Raw genomic sequence first — 26,774 nt, forward strand, 5'->3', positions numbered from 1 at the left:
CTTGTCAAGTCCTCTTCCCTTTTCTCCCCTTATTCAAACCCTTTTCTTCATCACTCTAACTTCTCATCTACTCTATTTTGAATATGCACATATGTGCATGTTCCCCCAAGACAAGGGTGAGTCCTTCAGCCTACTTGTCTTGCAAATTAATCATGTTAGTGTTGTGCAGAAAACAAGGAGATTGCAGGTCAAGGGAGGCAATTCTGAATCAGCTGAGGCAATTGGGGGGCTTTCCGCCGTGATCTAAGAAGGCACCCATGCGAGTCAGCCCGAGTAAGTCATAGACCCAGGTGAGCTTGGTCCCCACCTCAAGATTAAAATTCCTCTCTCACTAGTTGGGCACCTGCCCTTATTCTGTGAACAAGGCTTCTGAGAGAGCAATATCAGGTTCAGGGTCTTCCGAACCCGAGACATGTGTCACTCGATCACCTAGATCCAGGGAGACGAGATCGAGGCATCCAACCAATGATATGTAGATGCTCTGGTATGATATGAAAGCAAGCTCTATGATGAAATGATATGTGTATAAGGTACTATGTAATGGGTCATCCATTGGTAGTGTAAGATGATAAAGAAATGTGTGAAGCACTATGCAATGGGTCATCCATTGATAGTGTAAGATGATATGATAAGAAATATGTGAAGCACTATGTAATGGGTCATCCATTGGTAGTGTAAGATGATATGATAAGAAATGTGTGAAGCACTATGCAATGGATCATCCATTGGTAGTGTAAGATGATATGATAAGAAATGTGTGAAGCGCTATGCAATGGGTCATCCATTGTTAGTGTAAAATGATATGATAAGAAATGTGTGAAGAACTATACAATGGGTCATCCATTGGTAGTATAAGATGATATGATAAAAAATGTGTGAAGCACTATGCAATGGGTCATCCATTGGTAGTGTAATGTGATATGATAAGAATGTGATATGAGGCACTACGTAACAGGTCATCCGTTGGTAATGTAATGTGATATGATAAGAGAGTTGTATCGATAGTTGAGTTCTTTCCCTGACTCCCCATAATAAGACGAGAATTAGGATGTGAGTCACATGGGAGGGTTGCACCCCCCCATCTATGTGTATGACACTACGCAATGGGTCATCCATTGGTGATGTAACGCCCTCCAGCTAGAGAACAATTGAGGGTCGTGTCGTTCAAGGCCTCCGCCTATCAAAAGCCCCAAAGCGCTAGGGACTGTGTGTGTGTGTGAAGGCATTACAATATGGGTCATACATTTGTGGTGTTCTCCCTCCTAAGTGATGGTAGAAGTCTTAACCAATGGGATTGGCTTGGCCTAATGGATAGGGCTTCTGCTTCGGGCGTAGGTGATATTAGGATTGTTTATGCTTGATATATATATGCTTGTCTGATTGCGTTGATTTGTTTTAATGCCCACTTCGAAATGATATGATATTTGATTTGTTATTGCTCCATCATGAAATGAACCACTCACGACACATTGTTAAATATAATTGTTGTACATGGCTCCATTTTTGTAAGACTTTCATGAACCTTGAGTATGGTTATGAGTTACTGTGTCTAGGCAGGAATGTATGGCACCTTGATCTACTTACTGAGCTTTATAACTTACTCCTTTAACTTTCATATATGTAGAGTGATAGCCACGAGTTGTGGACAAGAGGTTTGGTGATCACGGCTGGCGGTTGGAGCCTCGTACTTCTTGTAGAAGCTTTATTGTATGTTTTAGATGACAGTTTGGCCATATAGTTCTCTTTGTATTAAAGTTATGTAATGTTGTTGGGCCTTTGGTGCCTTAGACTCTTGGTAAAACATTTGAGCTTTTATATATTGTTTGGAACTTGTTTGTCCAGCTCTTTGGTAGTTGTGTGGTTGGAGTTTTTTGTGGTTTCCTTTGATTCCTTCTTTTCAAATCGTTGAGCGCACTCCACCGGAGTGGCATTCATTTCATATGGTCGCGGATTCGCACCTTATTGCCCTCCGCGTGTACGGTCTGGGATAGTGGGTGGGGCTGTGACAACCAGCTTCAAGGGGCTCAAGTGTTCTCAAAGATTGACCTTCAAACGGGTTATCATCAATTGAGTGTCAATGAGGTAGATGTTTCTAAGACCGCATTCAGAACCTGATAATATTATTATGAGTTTCTGGTGATGTCGTTCGGGTTGATCAATTCCCCGTCTGTTTTCATGGACCTAATGAATAGTATATTCCGACCCTTCTTGGATAGATTTGTTGTGGTCTTTATTGATGATATTTGGTTCTATTCGAAGAGCCAAGAGGGAGCAAGAGTGCCTCATTCTGAGGTCAGAAAAGTTGTATGCCAAGTTGAGTAAGTGTGAGTTCTTGCTTTCTAGTGTGGCCTTTATTGAGCACATTGTTTTTAAAGACGGAGTCACAGTTGACCCTTCTAAGATTGAGGCAATGATCAAGTGGGGAAGACCAACAAATGTTATAGAGATCCGTAGTTTTTTAGGGTTAGCAGGATATTACAGGCACTTTGTAGAAGGATTTTCAAAGATAGCGCTCCCTTTGACTTGACTGATCCAAAAGAATGTGAAGTTTGTATGGTAAGATGACTGTGAGAAGAGCTTCTAAGGACTAAAGAAGAGGCTGACCATGGCTCCAATACTGACCTTACCCGAAGGAAATGCAGACTTTGCACTTTATATTGACGCCTCTCACAAAGGGCTCAGATGTGTACTTATGCAGTGAGGGAAGGTCATTGACTATGCCTCCAAACAGTTGAAGCCATATGAGCAGAAGTATCCAACCCATGATTTGGAGCTTGTGGCTATAATATTCTCCTTGAAAATCTGAAGACACTCTCTCTATGGAGCCAAATTTGAGGCATTGACAGACCATAAGAGCCTGAAGTACTTGTTCTTCAAGAAGGAGTTGAACATGAGGCAAAGGAGATGGATGGACCTATTGAACCATTACGATTGTACCATCCAATATCACCCGCACAAGAGTAATGTGGTAGCAGACACTCTGAGTAGGAAGCCTGTGGCATCAGTGGCTCATTTAATGATCCGAGAGATGAGGTTGTTAGAAGATATAGTGGGTTGGCTTCCAGCTTCGTCCCTTAATAATATGGAAGGTATGACTGCTAACATAATGGTGGAACCCCAACTAATTCAGCGGGTTCGACTGGCACAAAAGAGGGACCCTCAATTCATGAAGATTGTGGAAGAGATGAAGCTCGGAGAGAGATGAATTCTCTATGAGCAGTGACGACTTGTTGAGATTAAAGATCGGTTCTGCATTCCGAATGATGAGAGTGTGAAGAAAGCTATCGTGGAAGAGGCACACCAATCCCGTTATACTATACATCTCGGAAGTACTAAGATGTACCATGATCTGAAGAAAACCTTACGGTGGACTGACATGAAAAGGGAGGTGGCACCGTTTGTATCTAAATTCCTAACATGCCAATAAGTGAAAGCTGAGCATCAGAAGCCTGCTGGGTTGTTGAATCCCTTACCTGTGATGAAATGGAAATGAGAGCATATTTCTACATATTTTATCTTCGGCTTTCCTAGAACGAGTTTAGGGCTTGGCAGCATTTGGGTCATTGTGGACTGGCTGACTAAAGCTGCCCACTTCTTACCAATCCGCACAACCTACACTTTGGACTGACTGGGTCAATTGTACATCAAGGAGATAGTGAGGTTGCATGGAGTTTCGGTCCGTATGGTGTCCAACAGGGACACTCGGTTTACCTCTAAAATTTGGGCTATTCTGTAGTCAGCCCTACGGACGAAACTCAACTTTAGCACTGCCTTTCACCCCCAGACTAATGGACAATCGAAGAGCACCATCAAAACCTTGCTAAGGGCCTATGTCACTGACTTTATGGAATGCTGGGACGACCATTTACCCCTGATTGAGTTTGCCTATAATAACAGCTTCCAAGCCAGTATTTAAATGGCATCATACGAAGCCCTATATGGAAAGAAATGCAGGTCACCCATCTGTTGAGACGAGATTGGTGAAAAAAGGCTTTTGGGACCAGAGATCGTCCAGGTGACCTCAGATAAGATAGCATTGATTCAAGAGAGGATCAGGACATCTCAGAGTCGGTAGAAGAGTTACGCTAATAACCGAAGGAGATACCTTGACTTTGAGGTGAGTGATCGAGTCTTCCTAAAGGTGTCGCCTACAAAGGCCATAATGAGGTTCGGCAAGAAAGGGAAGCTGAGCCCAGGCTACATCGGACCCTTTGAGATCCTCAAGAAGATTGAAAGTGTGGCATATCGACTTGCCTTACCGCTCGAGTTGGCAAACATCCATAATGTCTTACATGTATCATTATTGCGAAAGTATCAGTCGACACATCCCAGATATGAGCCTATACCGATCAGAGAGAACCTGGCCTTCATTGAGCGGTCAGTTCAAATACTGGATAGGAGGGTGGAGGCGTTGCGCAATAAGGAAATTCCTCTAGTCCGTGTATTGTGGAAATGCCATTCGAGGGAGGAGTTGACCTAGGAACAGGAAGATGATATTCAGGAAAAGTATCCCCAGTTATTTGATAACAAATGAATGAGATTCAGTAAGGTCGGGGACTTTTTTTATCATTGATCCTGTTTACATCTTGAATCGTTTCCTACTAATGCTTTCCCCACTAAATAACCTCTGTCTAGAGTTTTGAGTAGTATCATGTTATTGTAGGGATCGCGAGCTTTTAGACAGTACAAAAATTGCTCAAATCCGAGCTTCCATCAAAAAGTCATGATCTGTAACTCGAATATTTTTCCATGCGCATCCCAATGCGCCGTGCACGCATCCCCATGTGTGCACACACTCTTATGTGCACGAATCTCATCCCAATGCCAATGCACATGTGTGCCCCCCACATAATGATTATACACATGCACTATCTCTCCTCTCACATGCTCTATCTCTTTATATATGCTCATGCATGCCTTCTCTCTCCTCATGCATAATCACTTGAGTTCTATGTGGCACACGTATGCTTTTACCCCCATCATTGTGCTCCCCATACATGATAGATGCATGTATGAATGATCACATGCATGACCCCATGACAGCATGATAGCATGATATATAAATATATGATTACATGATAATATTAACACATGAACTATGACCACATGAACACATAATACATGATATGACATGCATACTCACATTAACACATGTGATATAACTACATGATGAGATATTATACATACATAAGTTATATGACCTCTACCCACATGCCATCATGGTCCCCCATGCTTATATACCACCCCCCCCCCCCCCCCCCCTTCCCCCATCCACTCATAAATTAGGTTTCACTCTTTCTCCTCATCCCTTCACTCCCCCATGTGCTCCTCTTTCCCCCTAGTTATTCTTCTTCTCCCTTAGCCATTAAACCCACCAAGCCCATGAACCTCATAAGCCTTAAACCTTTGAAGTTTGAACCCAATCCACTTGAAGCTTAGCAATCAAAGTGAAGCTTGTAGAACATTTCATGTTGGGGATTTCGATTGGAGCAAGGTAAGTAGATTTAATTTTCCATGGTTTCATTGTTAATACATGTTTCTTAGCTTAATTCAAATGTGAAATTCAAGTGTGTGTGTGTGAGAGAGAGTGTGGGTGCATACTTTCTAAAATTATGTTAAAGGGTATTCTGATTCTCAGAATTGTGGTCCATGCTTCAATGATTATTAGGGTACTTAAAACCTTACATTAAACTATGATCTTTGTGGGTCAGTAGGATGTTGAATGTATTTCCACATGGAAATAACCTTTTGTTAATATCTCATGTAATTTGAAAGGTATTAACTATTTATGGAAGCATGTCAAATCTGTGAACTAAAAATCCAGGTATTTGACATGTTTCTGTGTGAAGCTTTTGACAAAACAAAATTTACTAGAATGAGATGAACCCACTTTGAAATGTTAAATAAATGAGTATAGATTAATTTTGGTTTTGGGATCATGATGAAACTCTCTATAGTATGAGAGTTATGGTTGTCTTTCTAGTAGAATGTCTTCTATAGTTTTTGCTTCATAGAGCAGAAGTTACCCCCTGAAGAATCATATAGTTTAACCAACCTTAGTCCATTTTCTGGTGTTACTTCCTAAATGAAAGTTGGGAATTTTTTAGTCTAGTTTTCACAAAGCTATGCCTCATGAGTAAATTCCACATGTTTTGAATGTTAGGGCCTTTACACTAGAGGGTTGTCGGCTGTGGTTTCTACTGCAAAGCATAAAGTTCACTCCTTGAGGATCAAGTGAACAAAAGTTGTATAATTTTGAGTCTATTTTATTTGGGAACAAGTCCCATAATTTAATGTTGGGTAAGTTTAAAGTTATGGCCAAATAAGCACATTGTACTTACTTTGGAAATCCATAAAATTTAGCGGGATTGGACCCTACATTCATCCCATCTTGATATAGTGCATGTACATCGGTGAAATGCCAATTGTTATACCTAACATGTCTCTGAGACGATACTTATTATGTGAGGCATGCTTTCAATAAGACATGTCTACATAGAGACATGCTTCTGTTATATGATATATGCTAGGTAACATGCTTTCGATAGAATATGTGTGTATGGAAACATGCTTCTGTTCTATGATCTATGCATGGTAACATGTTTTCGATAAAATATGTGTGCATGGTGACATGCTTTTGTTCTATGATCTATGCATGGAAACATGCTTCTGATAAGATATGTACATACGGAGGCATGCCTTTGTTATGATCTGATGAGATATTTGTGCCGACAGCTGTGATTTTTCCCTGCTCTCTATACTAGGATGAGAGTTAGGAGTGTATGTGTTTGGGTGGTCGCTCTCTGAAAGCTTATGTGAGCACTACTCATTGGGACCCCTTTGGTAATGTAGCGCCCTCTCGTCAGAAGGGCAGATGAGAGAGCCGTGTCTTGCATGGTCAGTGCCTGTAAATTTCTAAACCACATTACAATGGGGTGTTGTGCATGTGTGATGCACTACGCAATGGATTTATCCGTTGGTGGTACTTCTCTCCTAATTGTGATGCTAGAAGCTCTATGCATCAGGATCTGATTGGCCCGATGGGTGGGGCTTCTACTTCAAGAGTTAGTTGGTATCTCTTGATCTTGATTATGCTTGTTACATGCATGCCTAATGTTTTAATCTGTTATGATGTTCATGCCTGAATAATTTGATCGACTTCTTATTACAATCATATCTGATTAATCTGAGTAGTCATTACTTCACCATGAAATAAATCATGCATGACATGTTTGTTTAAATATGAAATTGACACATAATTCCATGTTTTGTAAGACTTGAATAAAATTATGATTATTAACATGACAAAATATTTGTAAGCATGAAAGCATGGCACCTAGATCTTATTTATTGAGCTTTATAGCTCACTCTATTAACTTTTCCTCCATGTAGAGTGATATCTAGTCGTGGTTGGAATGACGTGTCCTGGTGGTCGGGTTTGGGGTACCTTACCCCCCCCCCCCCCCCTTCCTCCTCCTTCTATTGAAGTTGTATTTTGCAATGTATATTTTGGTTGGCAGTCTAGCCATATAATCCATGTTGATTTGGTAATATGTCTCAATGTTGGGCATTTTGTGCATGGACCTATATATATTATTTTGGACAGTTGTATGTATTTTGGGACTTGTTTGTCCAGAAAACTATGGTTATGTATATTGTGTTTTATTTTTCGTTTCTTTTGTAGTTGGCTTGATACTAGAAATTCCTTCTTTTTCAAGGTGTTACCAAAGTGGCACTCGCAACTCGTGGTCTTAGCCCCACGCTCTATGGTCCTCTGGCGGGCTCGGGCCTGGCCCTCTGTGGGTTCAGTAGGGATGGTAGGGAGTGGGGTCGTGGCATCATCAAAAAATAATTTTATTCAAAAAACATAATTTTATCAAAAAAATAATTTTATTAAGAAAATTAGAAAAACACTTATCATATTCATCAAAAAACATAATTTTATTAAAAAGTATATAATTTTATTAAGCAAAATAAAAAACCACTTCCCATAGTCATCAAAACAATATAATTTTTTTCAGCAAAATAATTTCTTTTTTAGAAAAATCTATTTCTCAAAAACCCCTAAAATCAATCAACATTTCAAGCAGGAAACAACCATCAATGTACGAATAATTGAACAAATCAACACACATTCATTGTAAAGGCTTTCTATCATTTTTCAAACGTACCAAATCTCTTAAAAAAATATTCGATATTTTGGATTTAATTGATAAACTGGCTAAATTTCAGATCTATGCAATTTTCATGATATCGTACAACAAAAAAATTCATAACAAAAAATTTACTCAATCATAAATAAACTTACCGATTTTATTTGCGATATTAAGCTTTGATGATCGAAATCCACAACTCGATTTGATAAAAAACAACCAATAATGGATTAAAAAGAAAAAATTGGATCAAACATTGGTTCTCTGAGCAATAACTTTTCGGGTCAAAATCAACACACGATCTTTGGTATTTTGAATTAATTGAAACATGAATATGGTAAATACTTCAAATAGCCATCAAAACCCTCAAATTTCTTCAAGAACCATTAAGTATTGAAGATTTATTGAAAGAATGGCAGAAATTGTTAGAAACCTAGACAATCCGACATTTCAATCCAAGAAACTCCTTTTGTATTTCGATGTTTATATCCCAATTCCTTGTTTTATATTCATTAGATAGTAATTTACAGCATTAAATCCCAAAAAAATCCAAAAATGGATGAAAAAAGAATAAAAAAAGGTGAAAATTTGGATTCATGGTTTTTCTGCTATATATAATGACCCCTATTTCAAAGTAATGCCAATTATTAATACTGTACCATTATTTCCTACATAACGCCGTTATATCGGCTAACCGGTCTGGTTAGAAGAAAACCGGCCGGCTAGATAAAAACACGGCCTGTTCAACTCCTAACCGGCTGGTTTTGGGCCAGACATTTTAGGGGGTATGACCTAGGCTACTAAACACACGAAACCGGCCTTAACTGAACTCAGAACCCTAGTAGTTCCGGTCTAACCGGCCAGTTTTTCCACGCAGTCTTGAACTATAAAGCTTAACATTCCAGAGAGAGGAAGCAAGATTGATTTTCAACCCAAAAAAAAAATCAATACGAGAGGGGTCTACTAATATTGTTTACAATCTGTAACATTTGCTATTCTCAACAAAATATGGAATACAATCAAGAAAATCAATTCACAAAACCAATATCATAAGTTTTACCCATTTAAATAGACTAAAAGCATAAGGAAACTATGCAAGCAAAGATGATTTTGATTCAATATAATATTCATAAAAAAAATATCTTTAAATTATAAACCAAGCATGCAAAATAAATAAATAAATATATAAATCAAAATAATATTTAACAAGACAAATATTGGATTTTACTTCTCTCTCTATTTTGTTTCATAAATGTCAAAATTTAGAGAGAGAGAGAGAATAGGCAGTGACGCTTTGGCCAAGTTTGTGTTTAGAAAAAAGAAAAAAAAGGCAAGGGTTCTTATGGAAAAATACTTAACGTATTTGGCCAAGCAACATTGCAAGCTGGGTTAAAGTAATAGGACAAGCTTTTTATGTTTCCCCTACAACATAAAACTTATATACTTCTCCTACAGCATGCAACATGTAGATGGCAAGCAAAGAAATTCATTGAGATTTCATGGGAGATATAAAAAAGCGTATAAAAGATGACTTCGTTGTGAGATGCAAGGGCTTGGCAAAAACCAGTGAACTTGAGAATTCTTTGTTGAAAAACAAAATCTGAACATTGTACCGATGGAAGAAGAAATCATCTGCTCGCCTATAAGTATAATAGAAAACTAGTGAACTTGAGCGTGGGTATTCCCTGCCGAAAAGCAAAATAAAATGCACGACAACATTCTACCCATGGGAGAAGAAATCATGTGCTCGCCTATAAACATTCTTTAAACCCCTAAATTGAAAAGAGAGAAGAAAAGGAGAGATGTTGCTTTAAGGTTCTACTGCCGCAACAGTCATAGAAAAAATAAAACATCTAATATTTTAGCCCAGGAAGACTAAGATGAGAGAGGACGGCCTTGGGCTTAGCGGGTGAAACAGAATATCAAGAAAATAAGTTTCGATGAAGTTGCACAAGAACGTCCCTCTGATACTAGTGTTGAACTCTAAAGGAGAGGAAATGAACTCGCCAAAAATCGTAGGTATTGAAAGGGAGCATCGTAGGACTGTAAATCTCACGGAGTCGGGGCTTTTCTCAAAACAATTGAGAATAACTTTTTTTTTCTTTGTATCTCTGTATGGCTAACTTATAAAGAGATGGCAAGAGGCCGTTCTCTAATGCTCAGCTTTTCTTCTTAGAATATCTAAGAAATGATTCTCAATACCTAGGAGATTGGGAGTTATCGGTTGGAAAAATAATTTTATCTTTCTAAACTACTATTTAAAGATAAATACTAATTAATACATAGTATATTTAATAAAAACATTAATTATATTAAAAAAATATGTGACACATGTGAGGCCCCATGGCCACACACACGTACCAATAGTTTCCAGGCTTACTATAAAATGATCGACCTACCCTTATTTCAAGATTAAAGAAGCTTAGGAATGTCTTATTTTAATTTTAAGCAATAGATCCCCATTATGGTTTAGAAAACGTCGTTGTGCAGATCACTGTGACCTTTTGCAATGGAGCTGGTTTATTGAAAACGGGACTCCAATTGGGAAGAGAAAATTATCAAGAGTCTTCCATAACTTCTCTCTCTATAAAGTCATATTAAGAGTTTAACTTATCATTCCTTGTATACAGGTCAATAGCAGTCTTATCCATCGAATGGATTTATTTAGAATAAATGTTGATACTATAAAATTTGACTAATGACCAACTAGCCAGATAATTTGTTATTACCACATTAAACATAGAATTATGAGGTTACAAAAGACTTTCCATTGTTGGTAATTACTTTTTGGACTCTAGCTCCATATTCTTTGACATCATATTGATGTCTTCCCATGCGATTAACATTTTCATGTAGTTATATCAATGTGCAATATGTTTAGATTTACCATAATATACATCATTAATGTTCTCATAATTATAGCATGATTATCACAGTGAATTTTGATTTGCGCCGTTAGTTTTGGCCATATGAGTAGTTCATATAATAATTCTTTGGCCATTCAGCTCAGTGTTTTGAAATGTGGGATGCGATACCAATATGGTCGGGGGACAGATACAGCGATGTAGGTGCATCATCCCAATGCAGTCAATAATTACGAAAAAAAATTATAAAAACTATCAAAAAATAGGTTAATGTTTGGAAAAAATATGGAGGTGATTTTTGTGATAGTAAGTAAGTATTTAATTTAGTCATTAACTCCAATATCATTAGCTGTCGGAGATTCTGTATCCACTATCACCTAATAAAAAACATCAGAAAGTAGAAAGTAGAAAGTAGGAACGTGAAACTAACTTTATAGAAGACAATAGAACTTAGAAAACCTTGTATTATCATAATTCATAAATGTCCCAAAATCATAATCACAAATACACAATTGTAAACTTTAAAGTTACAAACTAAAAATCTATTAAGAGTTCAAGAGTCAATACAAATCATCATCATCTCTCAAGTCTCGCGTCTCAAATCTCCAATCGCAATCAAACAAGTCATCAAGGGAGTCTCCATATGCATGTGCATCTCTACTATCTGAGTGCAAACAATTATCATCATCAAATACCATTCTTGGTGGCCCCCACATATTCTTCTTCTTCCTCAGTCATCTCAAATCTCATTTAAACAAATCATCTAGGGAGTCTCCATGTACATGTGCATCTCTAGCATTTGAGTGCGAGGAATCAACATCATCAAATATCATCCTCGGTGGCCTCCACATATTCTTCTTCTTCCTCGATCTCCTCTGAGTCAGCCTCCTCCTCCTTGACCTTTGAAACATATATGTGTTAGGCCGTACTTCTTTACTAGCCCCAGCGGCTAGCTCGACATCATACCAAGTAAAATCCTCAACCTCAAACACATGCTCTACTCGTGAATCTATAGTCTACTCACTTGTGCCTTTACCATGAGGTTCAAATAATCAAAATGGGTTGAGATCCATATGCCTTTGATAACTCTCCCTTATCCGCTTATTGTATTGCACATAAACCAAATCATTCCACTTCTTCTACTCCAACCTATTTCTTGTTTGGTGAGCTATGGTACAAAACAAGGAAACCAGAAAAAGGAACAGAAGTTGATTTCTTGTTTCTGTTTCCTACTCATATTAGATTTTATAAAGTTAAAATTTGAAATCCAATAAATACGGATTAAGGATTTATATACTCAAATGCACTCCAATTACAATTTCAACCAGATGAATTGCGTGTGAGACTAAACACTTGAATAATGTGGCATTATAGATTTGATATCTCGCTTCCATATAATGCTCAGGTAGTTGCATAACGTATTATAATTTAGATAAATGTTTGTATAATGGAACTATACAAGAAAAAAAAAAAAAAACTGTAAAACAAACAAAATGGAAATGGCACTTCTCTGTAGCTAAGTTTTTGGCAGAGGAAGCAAATGGACAATTTTCTCCCACTCGAGCACAATTCATTTGGCAATGGTTATTCGATATAACCTTATGGTTTGAGTAGAATTGGATGGAGAGGTTGGCTGAGGCATTAGCAAATTATGAAGGGGAAGGATGTGGAGTAGTCTACAATACCTTGTCAGTGAAATCAGGCTTGCCCACGCTTACAGGGAGTGAAATCAGGCTTGCCCACGCTTATAGGGATACTAAGGGAGTAGTGGTTTCTCAGCATCATCAATATAATTGAGGATTATAGAGGGAAAAATGGGAGAGGTAGATGCTGGAAGTAGCGATGAAGGAGAACATGAGATTGATGGAAGGTACGCAATCGCATTTACATCAATCGATGAAAAAGTTCTCTGACGAACAAGTAATATAACGCCTTTACTTGTAGTTGGATCTTTTTCCCCACCCCTGGAGGTAACCTTTGGAATAGATGACTGGGCTTGTAAGGCTTGGAGTTTGTGTTATTGTCCCCAGATCATGATTTTTGGGGCTGCTTGCATAGCTTTTTGCTTAGCAAATGTGGATGATGTTAACCGTGTGATTCGTCAGAAACACCGGAGAGTTCGAGGTAGGCTTTTAACCTAGGATTCTTGGCATCCTAATATGCATGTTTCTTTTGTCCAGTCAGATTTGGTTTGGATCCGTCAATGGGGTACACCTTTTCATGCTTGGAATTTAGGTGTGTTCCGGCAATTAACAAATTTATGAGGTTTACTCTTTTCTTGATTGGAATCAATTGAATAGTACTGAGATGAGATTTGTTCGAGTTAAGATTTCATTGAGAAAATTTCGTCTAGTACTAAAGAAAGTTAGACTGCAAGTGGATACAAACGATGTGACAATGGACGATTTCGGAAAAGCAGATTCCGGTGGGGTGAATTCTATATTTTCAAATAAGATTTTGTCTTAATAGCAAGGAGAAGATGGGTGGAATGTGGTTATAAAAGAGACATAAAGGGAAATGTGTAGGATCATCTTCGGCTAATGTGGTTAAGGGGATTCTCATTTCCAAGCTCAAAAATCGAGAATGGCAATGGATGGTTCTTCGCACAATCGAGTTTCCAATCTTGCTTGAGCATGTGGACCAATAATCAGGAAGAGTAGTTCCAACAAAAGAAATTTTGAATTCAAATTATTCTTTAAAAAATAATGTTACCTATAGTAGGCAGATGCAAATTTGGAAATTGATCAATGAGCCAGGATATGTAAATTACACGTCTTGTCAACTAATTCTAAGGTAATTTCGGCTGAGTTTTGGGATGATTTAGCGGAGGTTTCTTCTTGAGGTCCCACTCCAAAAAGGAAGACCGTTTATTGCACCATGTGGGTATCGATGGTAATTTAGGCTGGACTGGTTTGGATTTTGACCCTTTGTTAGGAATAAATAGAGATCTAGGGAATATTTTCCCGGAGGGCTTCGTAGAGGATGAATTGGTTGTGATTCTTCTACCAAATGGAATGGATGTTGAAGAGCAACTGCCCTTGATTGAGCATAGGAGTTGGCTGCTTTGGGTGAGGGGTTGGCTGCTGTGCTCAGCAGGAAGATGAGGAGCCAATTAAGGCGACTAGGGGAAAAGGAGAGAGAGTTCTTTAGGGAGATGTTGACAAGATGCTTAATGTATGGCGGCTGATTTTCAGGTCCCTTTAATTGTCACAAAAGCCACATGGGAGTAGACAGAGAGGATGCTTTTGTTGAGGGCCGTCGGAAAGGGGATGATGCGCGTTCTAGGAAGGGCAAGAAGTAAGTATTTCAAAAGCTTCTCGCTTGTCTGCGAAAGTGGTTGTGAGAACTTTCATGCAAGGAGGGCAAATATGAGTTTCTTATTCGGAGCAATGATGAGTCCAATGAATTTTATGTATAGGAATAGGGCTGGATAAATTCCAATGATAGTGATGATGAGTCCACTCTTATCTGCCAACATTGTGGATACCGCCAGCTGGATGTTCCTCTTCTTATTTTCCACGAAGATAATCTACTGGAATGTTATAGGAACAGGTGATCTTACAAGGAAACAAGAAGCAAAATTTTTGGTTAAAAAACATAGGCCAGACATTGTTATGCTTCAAGAAACTAAATTACCTAGTGCGCATGTTAGCAATATTAGGGAAGTTTGGGGGATGGGTTGTGTAGTGTTTTGTGGGATAGATGCGATAGGTTTTTCTTGGGGGTTGTGTCTTTTTGGGATCCTTCGATTTTTATTTGTGTGGATATTATTGAAAGAGGTCGCTTTTGGGAATTATCTTTGAGGGTCATTTTTTTAATTTTAGTTAAATGCTTCTAAGGGGCCGTTTGGATACTTGGAAATATATTGTCTGTGAAATATATTACTAGCATAATACATTACTGCGTAATACATTACCTGCAAATGGATTGTTACTGTTTGGGTAATATTTAGATGCAACCTGGGAAATACATTGCTAATGTTTGGCTTTGTCTGGAAGAAACATGTGAAATGCATTATCAATATTTTACCAGCACTTGCCTATAAACTATCATTTCTTTTTTTTTTTTTTTGCACAAAATTCCACTGAAATACCGAATTAAAGTCATCATCATACCATTTTAAAAAGATTTTCTAACAATAACATCATCACCATTCCAAAAAGGTTTTCTAATAATAACTTATACCATTCTAAAGTCACGATGATACCATTTCCTACTTATTTTGCATACGTTTGGCACTTACATGGAATCACATGTCTTCTAACATGATTAGACTTTGGTTTCAGCATGATAAGTTATTGGAATAATATGATTCGAATAACATGATTTTATTGTGATAAGCTTTATTTTTATTTATTTATTATAGAAGTCTTTCAAATGTCTCTCTATATAATTTCAAATAAACAATAAATTTATGATACCAAATTTAAAATCTTTATAGTACAAGTTAAAAAATGGGAAGAAGTTTGATTAGTAAACTTGAAGGTTTTGTAATTGAAGTAGAAAATTTTGAGGCATTAGAGGAGACTAAAGAGATATCTTATTTCAATTGAGCTTTTACTAATCTCTTATGAGGATTATGTTGTGTGTAATTTTTTATTATGATTGTGTAGGGATTACCAGGACTCTCTTTCTTCTTTCTCTTCAGATGTTAGCACCAGCGACTCTTCTGCTTCTCTCTCTTCAGGTTAACAGCAGAAAGGAAAAAGTCCAGATGAGATAAAGGGGCTTAAAGAGAGAGGGGAAGAAAGGGGGCAGATGGGAGTTAGCAGCTGAAAGGAAAAAGTACATAATAGAGAAAGGGGCTTAAAGAGAGAGGGATCGCCTTATACAAACCAGTTATGATGGCTCAAGAGAGAGGGGGCAGGTTGGCATTTTTTTAAGCGGGGATAGGGCAGAGATACACTCGTAATAGATTTGTCATCCCTCACCACGCCTAATGGTTTCGTTATTTTTGTTTCGTTTATTTTGAGGGAAATTTCGAGTAATCTTGGTGATCTCTTTCTATTTCCTTACTATTAAAGTGTACTTAGTGAAAATGTCATATTTTCCTTGTAATCTATTGTCATGTAATAGATTTTCAGGTACCCAAACTATCCCTAATTATTCATGGGCCAAATTTAGCTTCTCTTAAACATGTGTTTCTTAATTATTTAAGCAATTGTATGTTGGATATGGCTTTGCTTGTTTATGTGGGAGGATATCAATTTCATTTGTAGTCCTGATAAAACTACAACCATTGTTCTTTTCAATTATGGGATGCAAATGTTTAATGATTGTATTATGTCGAATGGATGGATTGAATTACTAGTTAATGTAGTTCAGTTTACATGGTCCAACAATAGTATGATGAATTTGGTGATGAGCAAGTTGGTTTCTGTCAATTGGTGATGAGCAAGTTGGTTTCTATCGATTGGTAGCGAGAGTTTCCTCTTGTTAGTGCTTCTTATCTTACTAAGTTGTCTTCAGATCATGTTCCATTATGCTTACAAACTTGTAAGGAGATTTTGGGACCTAGACCATTTAGAATGGAGAGTGTGTAGTTGTTAGAGGCAGATATTAGGGATATTAAGAAAACTTGGTTAAACACTGTGGTATATGGTCGTTGTTGTTATATGATGCAAATCGCGTCCTGATTAAGTAGGGATTTTATCATTTATTGGGGTTAATATTTAGGATTAAAGGCATGAGGGGTAAAAAATGTATTTACTTTAGAGGGATGAGTTGTTTTCCTTAAGTGGGATGTGAGTCTAGAGGCGTGGACAAAGAAGGGAAGTGAAACCCCTATTTTCATGGGAGTTAAAAATTTAAATAAAGAGATATGATAAGGGTTCATGAGATGATGGATATGATAATGGTTCATGGGAGGAAAGAAGATAACGTAGGGAGAATAGAGAGAGTTAGTGGGTTTGCTTTATTTTACTTTTTATTTTTTGGCTTGTATTTAAGGTAAAACTTTCTCCTTAGAGAGACTAGATATTTTTGTAAAGAGTTTTTTCTTTAATGAAGAAAAGAGAGTTTCTTCTTCGTATAGCTTGATTTGTAGCCACCTTGTACCCTCCATTATTGTTGAATTTTTGCTTGTTTAAGATCAAAAAAGACGAAATTTAATTTCCCCGGCTCCTTTTGTATCACATAAGAAGTTGTCAAATGTTAAGCATAAGTTGATTAAGTGGAAAAAATCAACGAAATTTTATTTGAAAGCCAAATTAGATTCTATTGTGCTGAGTATCATCCAAATTGAAGAAGTGATTCAAGAGAGTGGTGTGGTGTCTGAGCATGTTATAGCAGAGAATCCAAGCTGAATAATGAATTACATAATTTTTTGAGATAAGAGGAGATATATTGGAGGCAAAGATCAGGGGTAAAATGGCTTAAGGAGGGTGATTTGAACATTGCTTTATGCCATGCTATTGCTAATGCTAGAAAGCATCAAAATGACATTTAAGAGGTTTATTATGGAGGAATTGTGGAGAAAGATGGAGATCGTTGGGAGAATGAGTTTTTAAATAGTTTTATAAGGCTTTTATGAGTGAATATAACTTGGGGATGAAATTTCTTGGTATTCCATTTAAAAGTTTACCTTCTCAAATAGCTCAGGAGTTGGAAGTTCCCATTACTATGAACGAAGTTAAAATGATGGTCTTCTCTTCCCCTGGGTAAAGTTCCAAGCCTAGATAGTTTTCCTTTACAGGTTTTTTCAGCATTTTTGAGAAATTGTCAAGGATGAGGTATTTGATGTGGTGCAATAATTTATGGAGAGACGAATCATTGAAAAAATCCACCTTTATAAATTTGACCCCAAAGAGAGACGCTATTACTGGTATTGATTTAAGGCCTATCAGCCTTCTCAGGAGTCTTTACAAGATTATTGCCAAGATTCGGTCCTTTAGATTGAAAGTGGTTCTTCCAGAAGTTATTCCAGTTATCAAATGGATAATCATAATTGATAGCATTTTAATTGCTCAAGAATGTTTACAATCAAGAGCTTTGAGTAATCAACCTGGGGTGTTATTGAAACTAGATATGGAGAAGGCCTATGATCTAGTAGAATGGAAGATTTTAGATGCAATTATGGTGTGTATGGGCTTTTGATCTAAGTGGAGAGGTTGAATTTGGGGGCGTTTGTCTTCGACTCATTATTCCATTTTATTGAATGGTTGTCCTAATGGTTTTTTCTAAGACTTCTCGAGGATTGAGGCAAGGGGACTCTTTGTCACTTTTTCTTTTTGTTTGGTTGCGAAGGGTTTTAGTTTAATGCTGAAAATGTGGAGTGTATATAGGTAGGTTTACTAGCTATAAGCTGGCTGAAAGAGATCCAATAATATCTCACTTTCAGTATGCTGATGATACTCTTATTTTTCGCGATGCTAATTTGCAGCAGATGCAGACTCTCTTAATTTTCCTTAGATGTTGTGAAGTTACTTTGGGCTAAAAGTTAGCTTTTCTAAGACTTCCTTGGTAGGAGTGGGAAGTGACTCTTCTATGATAGATCGTCTGGCTTCAAGTATGGGATGTATAGTGGATTATTTGCCAATTAAATACCTTGGTATAGCTATTTCATATTATAACCTGCCTAGGTTAGTGTGGGATCTAGTTTTGAAAAGATTTCATGCGAAGTTAGACTAATGGAAGATGAGATTTTTATCTTCAGGGGGACACGTGACTTTGATCAAGTATATGTTAGCTAACATGGGAGTTTATATGCTCTCACTTGCTCTTGTAATTAAAGATATTGAGAGGCTCATGCGGAATTACTTATGGGGCACCTTGGATGGAAAGAGAAAGTATCACTTGGTAGGTTCGAATAAAGTGTGTATACCAAAGTCTGAAGGTGGATTGGGGATTCGAAAGCTTAAGTTGGTGAATTGGAGTTCTTTTGTCTCAATGGTGGTAAACGAATTTGCAAGGAGGCAGGCAGCCGTGGAAAGAGGTTTTTTACTTCCAAATATGGTACTGATAGTTCTGGTTTTATTAGCAAGGGTAGAGGAGGCCAAGCTCAGTCCCAGATATGGAAATAGATTTTCACGTTGAAAGACATAGCGATAAGACATATTCGATGGATAGTTGGTGAGAGAGATTGCAATGATTTTTGGAGTCACAAATGGTTCGGGAGACAGACCTTTTAAAGTGCAGTATAAGAAATTTTATGACATTAACCAATGATTGAATGTATGTGAGGCACATGGTCGTGATAGTTATCTGGTGACTTGGGATTTAGAAGTTTTCATATAATAGAATGGTTGATGCTTGATTACACAATTTGCTAAGCTCATGAATGATTTGGATGGCTTTATATCCATCAAAATATTGAGGATGAAGTGGTGTGGAAGCTTACAAATGATGGGACTTTCTTGATGAAATCTATGTATCACTTACTTTTCCATGATAGGCTTAGGTGGGAGCAGCACATTATCTGAGATGTTGCCTTTGAGACACACAGAAATTATTGATTAGTTTACTAGTCCGCCATTGCTGAAAAAAACCTTTAATTTTGTAGGGGATTATCCGTGCAACTATTCAATGTGAGGTTTGGTTGGAAAGAAATAGGCGATCTTTTGAAGGGGTGAGTTCAAGTTTAGTTCAAATAAAGGATAAGATCATTCACAATGTGTGGTTCTAGTTTCGAATATAAAAAGTTATGAGGTGTCTAAGATGGATATCATTCTCAATCTGCGTTAGTTGGTACAACAATCCTTAGTGAAGATTAGACCTAAAGGTAAATGGACACCACCAACAAATAGATGTATTAAACTCAACTTTGATAGAAGTTCTTTTGGAAATCCAATACCTATTAGATTTGGAGGAGTGGTTAGATATTCTATAGGAGTGTAGATCTTCACATATTATGGGCCATGTGGTATAGCGACGGCCAATAATGCTAAGTTATTAGCATTGTTGCAAGGTCAATAGTGAGAGATTGGTGTGTTGATTTTAATTGGATAGTGTAAGGTGACTCTTTAAATGTGATCAATTGGTGCTCTGGGACGGGTAGGTCTCCATGGAGTTTGAGAAGGTTTTCGATGGAAGCTTTGGATATTTGTCTTCATCAAGTAGTGGTATTTAACCATGTTTATAGGGAGGCAGATGATAAGGCAGATTATTTGACTAAAGATGGGATGTTAGAAGACCAATTGTTTATTTCTTCTTCTCTGTTATTATAACTCTACTTTTTTTTTCTATTTGTGATTAATAAAGTTGTGTGCTCTCATCAAATAGAAGAAGAAGAAGAAGAAATGGCACTTTTTGCTTTTTCCTGCTTATGTAGTGTCCATGTTTCGAGTAGTGATTTATTTCTCGAAGTTTCCCAATGCATACTTGAACTTGATAAATTCATGGCTTTGGATCTCATATTGGAAATCTAGGTTAGGGATCAACCTCTCAAGCACATCTAGGAACCATCATTTATTATACGATCAGACTCAATGGATGGGTGCTTGTAATGGAGAGATGGATTTAGAAAGTAAATAGTTGCATAAAGGTGCTTGTGAAGCTGATTATCTCATCTCTTATCAATAGTTTTAAGTATAACATTGCAATTCTTTTCATCATCCTTTAAAACGTTTTTCACATCTTCTCTTTCCCTACTCATTGCCTTATGTATGTAGCCCATGGTGGGCGGGCCTTCACCATCAACTAATCAAATCACTCTCACCTAAGGGTGAACGACATCTAATATATGATTCACCTGATCCCAAAAAGATGTATTGAAAATAATCGACTCAGTCTTTCTCCCATCTCAATGCTTTGACCACTTACAATTATGAAGCAAACATAATCCTTAAGCATTTCTTTGCTTGTATAGGCTTTGAAGAGTGATAAATGATGTGGCAAATCTAGTGACCCTCTCATTATATCTCTCTCTTTTGTAAAACTCCTCATCATGCTAAGGACTATGACATGAATAAAGATAAATCCAACAACAAACATAACTTTTGAAGTCACTACACTAAATATGGATGTCATACCCATTTTCTTATGCATGAGATTAACACAATGAGTTGCGGGATGAGTTCAAAATATATGCCTCATCTTCAAAGTCAAAAGATGCTCAGCTGCAACATAGTTAGTACCATCGTCAGGAGCAATTTGTACCACATATTGCTCTTGTATAATCTCATCCATCAAGTCATATAAGTATGTAGCATCATGTGACTTATCTGATGCATCAACATACTTAACAATAAAGTATATATTGGACATTTAACCAAAAAATTAATAAACACCCTTGACTTCCCATCAGACTACTTATCACAGATAATACTCACCCCATACTTCTCCTACCCTTCTCTTTGTGAAATCATCATTTTATTAACATCAGATGAGACCTCCATTAAAAGAAGCTCTCCAATCTCATGTAATATAGGAGGATTAAATCTTGGGCCAAATTGCCTGGACTATACATAAAAAATTATCAAGGTTTATAGGATTGAAAGAAATGTTGACCATTATAAAAGGACTTTGGAACATACTTAACATATTTTCTTGCTCTCTTCTTTCTTGTATCGATTTTTAATTATTGATTGCTTCTTCTTTTTTCCTCAACTATTGAACTACAATTTTTGGGCCAGAGATACAAAACACATCCATTGGCCCTTTAGGGAGAGGCCTTTTGTTTGCCAGACTACCAGAAATATTTATAACCCTCTCCTTTGACGTACCCCTTTGCCTCATACCAATTTTTTTATATATCCTCATCATCTTCATCATCATTAAATAATTGAATTTCATCTATTGATTCCTTTCATTTGATTTGCTTTTTTTTTTTTTTATCAAGCTATCCATGTACTCTCTAATCTTCTTTCTAATATCTTTAGTATCTTGTGGGTATGCTCTGACATTCCCATAAATACTAGAGAAGTGTTCTTTTTATTGAAAAATCCTCTCCATATAAGTATTTCCATAAAGAGTGCAAATAAAAAAATTCCAGTCTTTCGGATTTTTGAGGTTTGCATATTTCTACACCGGATCCTTGTTACTAGAAGAATGTGAAGAAGATATTGCCCCAAAAAAAAAGTATTATTGTATTACTAAATAAAAACTTACCAATTAATTGAAAAAAATATTAATATCTTCGCAGCCCTTGAAACTCACGATATGTTGACAATTCTTCACTCAAACTTCCTCAATTCAACACCCAAACTAATCCCAATCGACAAGCAAAGCAACACCAAGAGAAAAAAATCTACAATTCATAAATCTTCAAATTATAACGGTTAGTGTTCGAGTGAGTTGTAAAAGGTAGATTTACAAAACATGAGGTGTCTTTTTTAAAAAAGTTACTTTTTGTGATATCTAGCTTATCAAATAAGGGTATCTGTGTAAATATCATAAAAATGTAAGGGGTACTTTTGTCATTTTTATAAAGGGTAGAGTTGAAATTCTTACTAAAAGTCAAGGATACTTTATCAATAAGTTCCACGATATTAATTTTGAAAATGTTATTGTGCTTTTGTAAAAATTTATAATTTGCTCTTACTTAATGATTAGGTAACCTATCAAAATTACTTTTTGAATAAAAAGTAATGACTTTTTCTATAAATACACCTATCACAACTCACTCTAACATTACATTTTGTATTTTGCAAGGTCATTTAGTCTAAAATATGGATTTATTTAGAGTTAACAACCCCTTACAATATAAAGATTAATATTCATTTGTTGTGATGGGTGTCTTTATTAAAAAACTCATTACTTTTGTGAAAAAATTATTCTAATAGGTAACGTAATCATTAAGGAATGGCAAATTAAAATTTTTTACAAAAATACGATAGGATTTTGTGAGTTAAACTTTATTTATAAAGTGCCCTCGTCCTTTAATAAATTTTTTAACTTTACCCCTTCTGAAAATAACAAAACTACCCTTTGTCTTTTAATGATTTTTACATAAATAGTTTTAGTAACTTTTTAAAACAATACACAAGATATTTAGTAAATCCACCTATCAGAACTCACACTAATATTAACTTTGTAATTTGAAGGGTTGCGAATTGTAGATTATCCCTACGTGTGTGTGTAGAAAGAGAGAGAAAGAGGAAGATACTACCAAACGCCTATAGGCAAAAATGAACAGTGATTTCGCCTACCCTCACCACCACCCAAATTTCATTGCGCCGTCATAATTGTCTAGTAGTGTTTCATTTTTCAATTTTTTTTTTTTTTACAAATTCAAATTACTTGAAATTTGGAGCAAGTGTACATCTTAATGAGGCGCACCTAATAAAAATATGAAAAAAATAATTAGCACAATATAAATTAATCAAAATACCCCTGTAAATTTTCGGAGGTATTTTGGTTAATTTATATTTTACGAATTTTTTTTTCGTATTTTTATTAGGTGCACCTCACTAAGATGTACACACGCTCCAAATTTCAGATCATTCCGATTTGTAAAAAAAATAAAAAATAAAATATTACTAGACAATATATATTCCTAACGCCTATAGGCAAAAATGAACAGTTATTCCGTCTACCCTCATCACCGTCCAAAGTTCATCGCACGGTCACGATTGTTCGGGTAGTGTTTCATCTTTCATTTTTTTTTTACAAATCGGAATGATCTGAAATTTAGAGTGTGTGTACATCTTAGTGATGCGCACCTAATAAAAATATGAAAATATAATTTGTAAAATATAAATTAACCAAAATATCATAAAAATTTATGGGGGTATTTTGGTCAATTTATTTCATGTAAAATATTTTTTTTGATATTTTTCGTAGATTCTCTTTTTTTTTATGAACACTCGCTTCAAATTTCAGATCATTCCAATTTGTAGAAAAAAATGAAAAATAAAACACTACCGGACAATCATGATCGTACAATGAACTTTGGAGGGCAAGGCGGATAGCGAAATCAATATTTATTTTCACCTATAAGAGTTTTGTAGAATATATATATATATCATGTCTGGATATTATTGTAATATAATAAAGCCACACTTCTATAAAATCATGTTATTGGATTTTATTTAGCCACAAATTTTATACACGCAGTCTCTTCATCTTAATAATCAATCTCAAGAACAATAAATTTCAATTTGTACCCTAAATATAGTCAAAATGAGTTCCCTCTAATAATAAATCTAGACCGCCCATTTGATGAATTTCAAGATCTAGGCCTTTACAAATTCAAAATTAGTTTTTCTTTTTTAGTATCATTAATCTAATTATGAGAAGGGAAAATTACGTAAATGTCTATTTTAGTTTCCATTATTATTAAAATACCAAATATATTTTATTATTACTAATATGTCCATTTTTAGACTTCATAACAATTTTAAAAAAAAGACGAAACTACCCATTTTTAGTTTTTTAAAAACCAAAATCACATCAATTTCGATTTCGATTTTTGAAAAACCAAAAATTTTTCTCTCTTATGAGTACTCTGCGTATTCTCTCTCTGCCTCTCTTTCTCTACTTTACACAGATTTTTTTCTCTCTCTTATGGGTGATCGAGATTCTTATCTGTATTTGGTTGAAAGCATTCACCAATGAGCAAGCTTTGTATACTTCCCCCACAGCATAAAACTTATATACTTCCCCTTATCGAATCGTCCATGCTGAATGGAGTACTAAAGTTGCGCCAATCACAATGTCATGTCTCTACACTATTTTATTTTTAATTTTTTTCTATAAACTATTTTGACACCAAATTTTGGACGTCCAATCCTCTATTAACTTGCACTAGAGAAAAATATATATATAAAAATTCCTATAAAATAAAATGACCAAATTACCCCTGAAAATTTCAAGGGGTATTTTGGTCAATATATTTTATCGAAAAACTATTTTTAATATTTTTATAGGTGCACCCCAATGAGAAGATGATACGTACGAAATTTCATATTCGTATAATTTGTATAAAAAAACGAAAAATAAAATACTTTGAGATATCGGATCCAAGATCAAACGGTGAGTGGCTCTCTTGATCAAAATTGGATGGTTGGATGGTAGGGGAAGCATAGATCTTCTATGCTGTAGGGGAAGTATAAAAATGTTTCCCTTCGTGAATTACCCTCTCAGGTAATATTTTACACGATGATCAGATAACATAGATTTCAGCAACTTTGAAAGTTTGACTCTCATTTGCTCATCACGCCCAAATTTTATGCTTTCCTTTTCTCTCTCATCACGTCCAAATTTTATGCTCTTCTCTCTCTCTCTCCTCTGCAATTTTTTACTCTCCTCTGCTCCCTTTTTATGCTCAAACCCTCCTCTGCTCCCTCTCTCTCTCTGCTTAAACCCTCCTACTCCTCTCTTTCACTAGGAAACTCATCAAAAACCCAACTTTACATAAGGACAGAAAAAATAAGGGCACTACCATACATATCTTCAGTTTCTTAAGTTCAGTAATTCATGGCCTTTCTCGCTAAACCCATTACCATCCTTCTAGGTCTTGATTGGTGGCCAAAGAATCACTCACCAAGAAAACCCACCACTACAACGGATGAATAGAGAAATAACAGATGAATAGAGAAATAAAGTAAAAGGAATCCCAACAAAATCTTTCAGTTTCTCAAGAAGTCTCTAATTTGAAGTCAATGACTTTTGTTTTCAAAAGAAATAGCACATAAATCATTAGAGCACAAATTCGAAGAGAGAAGAAAAAAGGGTACGAAGAGGAGAGAGAAACCTTCAATATATGAACCTTTCATAAGAGAACAACCAAAAGTCACATCTTTATGTTCATGTTATGTGGAGTTTTAGAAAGAGACGAGTAGAATGATCAATTTTTGTGTATTTTCTCTCTCTAGACTTCAGTTTTTTTTTTACCTTCTTATCTGTGGGTAATGATAGGCGGAAGAGGGATTGCTAATGAGGAGATAGGGGGTTGAGCGACAAGGATCAATCTTCATCTCTTTGGTCCTAGAGTCCAATAATGGTGCAGAGTGAGAGACGGAAGTTATGGCTTTGAATATTCCCTGTGCTCATTGTTTTCAAGCCTTGTTCGAAGTCCCCGTGTAATATAAAGAAAGAGAGGTAGAGAAAGAATACGCAGAGGACTCACAAGAGCGCGAAAAAAAATTTCAGTCTTTGAATAACCAAAAATTAAATTTTAAATTTTCGGTTCTTCAAAAACCGAAATTGGCCTGATTTTGTTTTTTGAAAAACCTAAAATAGGTAGTTTAATCTTTTTAATAAAAAAACTTTTTATGAAGTCCAAAAAACAGACATATAAGTAATAACGGAAAGTATTCGGTATTTTGATAATAACGAAAACTAAAACGGATATTTACATAATTTTCCCTTATAAGAAAACTATCTAAAAAATTTAGATAGGAAAAAAAATCCTTCTAAATCCTAGATCTAATCATCTTATTAAAATGAACGGCCTATATTAACTGGTTAAAATACATTTTCTAGAGTGTGTTTTCAAATTTTGCTTTTTGTAATTGTTCATTGGAATTAAATGAGTGTACATTAAAAACTAAAGTCAAATAAGTAGCCCCTAACATAGTTTTTAGAGATCGTTTCATTATATTACTATACAATTACTATCCAACCATTGCATGAAATCACAACCCATATATATATATATATATATATATATATATATATATATATATATATATATATATATATATATATATATATATATATATATATATATAAATTATGAGATTAGCCCACTAGCTCATATGAACATATGTGTTCATATGAGCCCAACAACCGAGATTGAATCTGGGCTGATCTGACGGTCACGACCTTATTTCGTATTTTAATTTTAATTTTTTTTCTACAAATCCAAATAACTTAA

Source organism: Amborella trichopoda, chromosome 2, assembly GCF_054954075.1.
Source record: "Amborella trichopoda isolate Santa Cruz 75 chromosome 2, AtrichopodaSantaCruz75HAP2 v2.0, whole genome shotgun sequence".
NCBI lineage: Eukaryota > Viridiplantae > Streptophyta > Magnoliopsida > Amborellales > Amborellaceae > Amborella > Amborella trichopoda.